Here is a 7,684-nt window from a genome sequence, read left to right as displayed (position 1 = left end):
TTCTAATTCTAATCCAAAAATTAGACTCCACCCCACAACCATGTGACAGAACTTTGCATATAAATCCCCTGTTTAGTCAGCACCCCTGTGGGTGACACAGGAGCAGGCAAAATATTCAGTTACTTTACATTTTTTTAGCTGACTAGATTTCATGTTGGTGTCTCTTTTAACAGGAGGGACTGCTAATAAAGCTTTGGACTCTGAGGTTTCCTTGATTCTGAAACTTGCACCTAGGTCTGCAAGATCCTCCATTTGTTAACCTTCCAGAGGAGCTGTAAAACTTATTTCTTCTTGACATCTGGGGAGGTGGGTGGACTGAAGGATGGGAGATATTTTGATATTGTGTGGTTTAACTTATGTAAAAGCAACCTGAGCAATGGATGTGTGCTTGAATATAAATCAAAGTAGATACCATAAATAAAATCTTGTTACAAATTTGAACAAGAAGCACCACCACATTTACATTATTAAAGCCTTTTAAAAAATGTTTTAGTATAAAACAGTATCCCAAGCCTTTGATCCACTTACCTCCATTTAGATAATGCATGTTTGTCTGGCAACCCCTGTTCTCCAGTGTAACAGTGTTAAAAAAGCAGACAGTACTTCCACCTGCAAGCCCACCATATGCAACATATTCTTGCCCCTTTTTACCCAAGTAGGTAGTCAAAGTTTGGAGCTCTGGGGATGTTCCAGTTGGGAGCAGAAATTGGTGATAGTCGTGTATTTCTTTGATGCAGTTTTGTTTATCTACAAAGAATGCAGAAAATCCTGTGTCTCTGAATACAGAGAGAATCAAATAGCAGGAAACAGCTTTTTTTCCTCACAGTACCAAGCACACTTTTTTCAGCCTGCACCCACACTCCAAAAACCTCTTCCCAGGTTTCTTCATGGGTCAGACCCTGTGCTTTAAGCTGCTCCTTCCAGCTGCATGTCTCTCTCCCAGTTTTTTTGTCTGCGGGGGGCCATAACCTTGCAGTTTTGTTAATTGAAGAGTAATGTTCAAACCTATCAATTTCAGTGAGGTTTTAACTCAACCCATAACAAGGTTTCACCCCACTTATAACAATGTAATTACTCAGGAAGAGGCACCAGGCTAATTTCTTCAAGAGTCAACACACTACATGTATTTACATGATTATAGCATACATAATGAATTCATGATCTGATTTAAGAGACAGCCTCATTGTGGGCAAGATTCAGCTATTGAGGAGAATGAGGGACTTGGGTTACTCAAAACTCATCCCTCTGCCTGATAAGGAGCAGCCTAGAAAGCATCTGAAGGGGAATGTGGTCCATTTTCCCTTAACTAGAATGAAGTGACTGAAACCTGTTATGGACTTCTGTTTGGGGAAAGATTCAACAGCAGTAAAAAAGATATTATCCACAGGATTTCTGAGGCCTACTGATTTTTGGTTTTGGAGTCAGACACTAGCCTCCCTTCCATCTAAACAAAGCACAAGAAAATAAAATATATGTTTACCTGTTGCAGACAATGTACTGAATGTTAATTTGTATTTGGAGAAAAAAGTGCATCTTCCAACTTTAAACATGGGGTGTGGCCATGAGCAAGCAAATTATTTTTCCTTAAGTGTATTTGGGAAAGTTTAAGATTTTTAAAGTCTAGCCACATAGCTGCTTATAGCAGCACGATTGAGGTGGGACCCATATTTATATGGAGATGTAAAGTGTGCTTCTCTAGTTCCAATTTCAAGACAGAAGACTCCGTTTGAATAAGAGAGAACTCTTTATTAGTGGCACTTACAGTGGCTGCTATTAAAAGTTATCCACACCATGAGTATATTTAGAATAGGAAATAACGATGGCAGCTCAGATATCATTTATCCAATTACCATACTGTGGTGATAAATGATCTATAAATGATTGATAGAAAGCTATACATATACTTGGGCTTTTAGAGAATGTAGTGAAAATATGGTCCTTGTCCTCAAGAGTTCAGTCTTGTTTTGTTTGTTTTTATATAACATTAAAGGGAGTATGAAATACAAATAAATATTGTCTCTACACATTATAAAGGAAGAGATTTTGAAATAGTTTTGGTTGTATATTTACTAATCCTCTAGTTAGACAAACCAATTAGCTCTATTTGAGTAGACTCTAGCAGAAGGAGGGTGGAGTTCTTGTCTCTGGGAAAAGATCTGCTTAGAAGTACCTGGTGGAGATCAAACTGAAATTTCCTACCACAAAGTGATAGTTGTGTCTTTATGTAATTTGGTAAAGTCTCAACCTGACATAGGGATTGCCTCAATATGTATAGTTTCCTTTTCACCATCTTGCTGAGTAGAAGCCCACTAAGAGTATGTCTACACCCAGCCGCTAGTTCGGCGGCTGGCAATCGAAGTTCTGGGTTCGACTTATCGCCTCTTGTCTGGACGCGATAAGTCGAACCAGGAAGTGCTCGCAGTCGACTGCGGTACTCCAGCTAGACGAGAGGAGTACCGTGGAGTCAACGGGGGAGCCTGCCTGCCGCGTGTGGACCGAGGTAAGTTCGAACTGAGGTACTTCGAACTTCAGCTACGTTATTTACGTAGCTGAAGTTGCGTACCTTAGTTCGATTTGGGGGTTTAGTGTAGACCAAGCCTAAGTTTGAACTGCACTGGTATGTTGTCTACATTTGTTGTCAGAAATTCCCTGTAGATTCATCTTGGAGGGTGACAGTTTGATCTTTTGAGAGTTTCCAACACAGTCTAGGGGGATTTAGAAACTTCTCTTCCGCTACTGATAACAGCATTTATACCATGCACTGTTCAGATGTGGCCTCTCATGTGCTCTTTCCTGCTATGTCATTCTCCTTTATCAGGACTTATACCACTGCTGCAGCAGAGATGTACCACTATAGGGCTCTTCTCATAGACAGAAAAGACAATTCTACTGCTGGAAAGTTATTCATGTTAGTTTGTTCATGTTGCTAGAAGCTAAAAAACTAGAAGACACAGGCATCTAGGCCCAGGTACTTAAATACCTTTGAGGATCTATCTTGCATTAAATCAATGGGAGTTAGGGATCTAAATACCTTTCAGTACTTCAGAGCGGTAGCCGTGTTAGTCTGTATCAGCAAAAAGAACGAGGTGCCACAAGTATTCCTCGTTCTTTCAATACCTGCATCCTAGCGTTTCACAGCAATTGTAAAGGGGGAGAAAGTCTACTCCAGAGGTCGGCAACCTTTCAGAAGTGATGTGCTGAGTCTTCATTTATTCACTCTGATTTAAGGTTTCACGTGCCAGTAATACATTTTAACGTTTTTAGAAGGTCTCTTTCTATAAGTCTATAATATATAACTAAACTATTGTTGTATGTAAAGTAAATAAGGTTTTTAAAATGTTTAAGCAGCTTCATTTAAAATTAAATTAAAATGCAGAGCCCCCCAGACTGGTGGCCAGGACCCGGGCAGTGCGAGTGCCAATGAAAATCAGCTCGCGTGCCGCCTTCGGCACACATGCCATAGGTTGCCTACCCCTCGTCTACTCTTTACTTGGAATATGGAAGCAGAGACATCTAGTGGTCAAAAGTGGATAACAGCATAGTTGAATTTTGTATTGAAATCCTGTATTGCAAGAACGTAGGAAGATGGGAATGACTATATTGGATAAGACCTAAGGATCAGTTTCCTGTGAACAAAAGAGCCCAGATTCTTCCTTCCACTGTCACAGTGAGTAAACTCGCGGGTCCTAACATCAAAGAGCTACAGATTCTGTCCCCTTTGCTGTGTCCTCCTCTCCTGGAGGCAGGGCTGGGAACAGAACAGACTGGCCACCCACTCTCCCAGAAGGTCGAGAGAGACTCCACAGACCTCCAGGGAGCAGTAGGGTGAGCACAGGCACCACAGCCATATACTGCTCTTTGGCTCTTCCAAGCAGCGGCAGTACAGCTGGCTTTTAGCTCGGCTGCCATTGTCTTTCCCCCACCCATCCAATGGGGAGGGTCACAGAGCATGTTGCCGAGGAGCAGGGAAGGCTGGGTGGCAAATTTGTACATGGAGAAAGTGGAGATGTTTCCACATGAGCCAAACCAGCCAGGAACAGTGGAAGCGCCCTAAAAGTGCGGAAGCCACAGGTGCCCAAACTGTGGTCCCACCCCCTGTGCTGCCTGAGGCCCCACCCCTTCTTCTCAAACCCCTATTCCATTCCCCCAAGACCCCGCCCTCGCACCCCACTCCTGCATTGCCTCTTCCCCCCCAAGACCTTGCCCCCCACTCGCTCCTCTCTGCCCCCTCCTCCCATCGCTCGCCCTTATGACTGGTAAAAAGTGGGAGAGCCATGGCCCTCTGGCTTCCCCTGTTCCAGCATCCCTGAAACCAGAGTGTGGCTAGAAGTCTGAGCTGCAGGGAAGGTATCAAGAACTCCAGGATTGTCTGACTATTTTCATGGTCACACTCCACAATTTACAGTTTGTTGCAATACTTTAAGCCCTTAATTGCTAACTCCGTGTCTTACAGATCTCAGAGCATCTCCCTGTGGCTGTGGCACTTCTGCTTCTCTGCTGTCCTGGGGAAAGGCTGGTTTAGAAAGGTACATTTCCCTAAAGACTTACTAGAGTGGCCCTTAAAAAGTGACACTCAGCTGTGGGACTAATTCCCCTGCCCTTCCCCTCTTTTAGGTGTTCCTGGTGGAATACAGGCCTCTGAGGAAAATGGTGACACTGAAAACCATGGAGAAGTCAGAGCTACGGGATGGGGACCTCACAGAAAAGTGAGTGGGAAGCAAGTCAGTGGCTGTGATGCGTGAAAGTACAGCCATTTGCCTTAAACAGAAACAAGGGGCTACAAGGAAATCCCATTTCTAAGTATCACAGAAGCATTGGATGGGGCCCAGTATAGACTTTATTACGGGCTGGAGCATCCAGCTTTCTCAAAAGTGACTAATGAAAGGGGCTGCATGTTCTACATTGTCCTGTTGGATGAGTGAAGCAGAAGGACCCAGCCTGGTTACAAGAGTAACTGAAGCTTCAAGTGGCTCTTGATGCCCTTAGAAATGCTGGAGGGAATTTACCTCCTGCCTATACCATTGGCTCTGATCTTGTTTTGTGTTTGCAGCCTGATGTCACAGAAGCGGGTACTGGAGACTGTCACTCAGGAGAAGATACCCATATTTGATCCAGCTTTTCAGGTTCTTCCAGACCACAGGCCATCTGTGCTTTGCCTTAGAGTACACTCTTGGTGGGCATTTCTTTACCTTCTGCAAGGCACAGTCCTCTCTGGACTTAAATCTTTGTCTAGGAGTTTGAAAGTTTGACAGATCTACAAACTTCCCTCTGCATGAAATCTAGGGTCTGATCCTGCTTCCATTGGAACCCCACTGACAATCTGCCAAGAGCGAGTCCCTCATTGACACCATTGGGAGCAGGACAGCATCTAGAGAGACATTTTCAAAGTCTCCCGTCTCCCCCCACCCCAAGACAAAGTTTCTCTCCAACAGGTCCTGCACAGGAGGGAGGATCTGGAGAGGGCATAGCAGAGAATGTGGCTGCTACCCAACCACTCTCTTTTCCATGTCATGGAGCAAGGCCACCTCCCTTCCTGCCACAGATCCTTCCCCAACTGTCACAGAAGACTGACCCCGTGGAGACAGGGGAAGGACCCTGGAAGTATCAGATTCCTTTCTTCATGTGACAGCAGGAAAAGCCTGTCCTGCCCATAGAGAATCCTGGTGGGAAGAGGGAGGAATTGGGAACAATCAGGATGGAAGTTTGAAGAGAAAATCCTGACTGAGGGCAGGACCGTGAGTTGTTCTCCTATCAGTTCCAGCAGCATCTCTGTAGTCTGGGGCTTGGCTCATCCATGGCCCCACTGCAGACCTCTCACTCGGTCCTTTTCCATTTCACCTTGTTTTTAGAGACCTCAAATTACCTAGGCTGCTGCTGGACAGGGATGGGTTTGCGAAGATGACCATTTTGGCCTCTGCAAAGAAAGTACCTGATTGTTCACTTGGGTCGCTTTGCTGCCATCTCAGGATGTGGACACTTGCCAGGTGCATTTTCCATATAATTTAATTTCATTACTCTCTTGGATATTTCTAACCATTGTTCCATCACTGTCACAGATCTGAAATATTCCAACCGGATTTTCAGCCAGAATAGATGCAAAAATAATAATAATTGATTGATAAAGAAGACATTTAAAGTCACACTGTAGGGCATAAATACCAGGCATCTCTTAGAAAGCAGCACTGTCTAGGGGTTCCTGGGGGTGTCCTCCTCTCCCCAGGGAATATTGCTGAAAATACTCACTGTTTGGTGCATTCCAAAGGCATGATTATTGCTCTCTTGGAGGATCTTTGAGAGAGAAATAAATCAGAGAAGTGGCTGAAATGCATCAGTGTCAGTGAAATACCCTTTCCCATTTTCCCAGCTGTTCTAATTCTGCAAAGCACCCAGTAGTTTGTATACAGTGAATTATAGTCCCTTAAGAATCTGTTTTGTTATAATCTCAGTTAATCTCAAGTTCACCCCTCCTTTGTATTAGATATTACTGTGGCCAGATCTAGAATACTGATGTTCATACAGTGAAGAGGTTTGCTGGCCCTGCTCTGAGTTAGATACAGTGTGATATTTACTCACCACGGGGCATTGGCGCTGAAGCTGCCTCTTCTTTCTTACACCTCACCAGCCCTACCTTTATAATGGGGAAGAATATTTATATTGCTTTGCCACAGATCATAGGACTCTTGTTCTGCTCCAGCTAAATGGGGCAGTAACTCTGACATCCTCAAATTTGGTAGCAGGTTCTGTAATATTTAGCCAAGCCCAAACATTATGCACTTAGGGTGGAGGGAGACGGGCTAAAGGGCATTGCCTGGTTTCATGGAGGTTTTCGATTCTTTCAGGCATTGGTTTCAGGACACTACAAACAGCATCTGTGGCACCCCAGAACCATTGCTCCAGAGGTCCTCCGAGGAGAGCCAAACTCCAGGACTGTGGACTGGTGGGGTCTTGGAATAATCCTCCACCAGCTTATGGTTGGAGCAGTAAGTGTAGAAGCACAAGCTATTCCTTCTAAGGGGGAAAAAGAAATTGAAATTTACACCCAGTGTGGCTCAGGGTGAACTAGCTTCAGGTGGCTGATTCCATTATAATACTAATGGAGATGCTCTTATTACTAGAGATGAGTCAAAAACAGATTTCAGGAACCTAGAAGGCTCTGGTTCTGACTGGAGCCAAGATGGAGTGATGTGGTGGATCTCACTGGTCAGGATTTGGACACACTTGGTCATATTGTCCCTTCTATACTCAAGGGCTGATGTTACCAACATTGAAGTGACTGTTTCCAAGTCTTCAGTTTTTACATGAAGGCATCCACGTCTGCCCCACAATGTTTCTCAGCCACCATTTCAAAGGCTTCAGTTACGGTCACTCTGTTCAGTGCTAAACACTTGCTGGTCTCTCAAGTCTGGTAACAGTTGCAGATGCAGCGCCCTGTTCAGCTCCCATCAATGTCACTAAAGGTACTTGGACCCTTGTAGGATCAAGCCCTAGGTCACCCTTTCCATGTAATAAGAGTCTGCAAGATCCCTTGATTTACGTGTGCCTGGCTCCCTGCACAGCACTGTATGCATCTCCCCAGAGAGATCTGACCCTGTAATTGTTCCAGAGGCCTGTACAGAGAAAGCTTCCCCTCATCACTCACTTGCTTGACCTTCTCTTTAGGCAGAAATACCTGTGGAGACCACAG

Source organism: Terrapene carolina, unplaced genomic scaffold (genome assembly GCF_002925995.2).
Source record: "Terrapene carolina triunguis isolate 2854851 unplaced genomic scaffold, T_m_triunguis-2.0 Scaffold62, whole genome shotgun sequence".
Classification (NCBI taxonomy): Eukaryota; Metazoa; Chordata; order Testudines; family Emydidae; genus Terrapene; species Terrapene triunguis.
The sequence above is the reverse complement of the archived record's forward strand: the minus strand, read 5'-3'. Positions refer to the sequence as shown.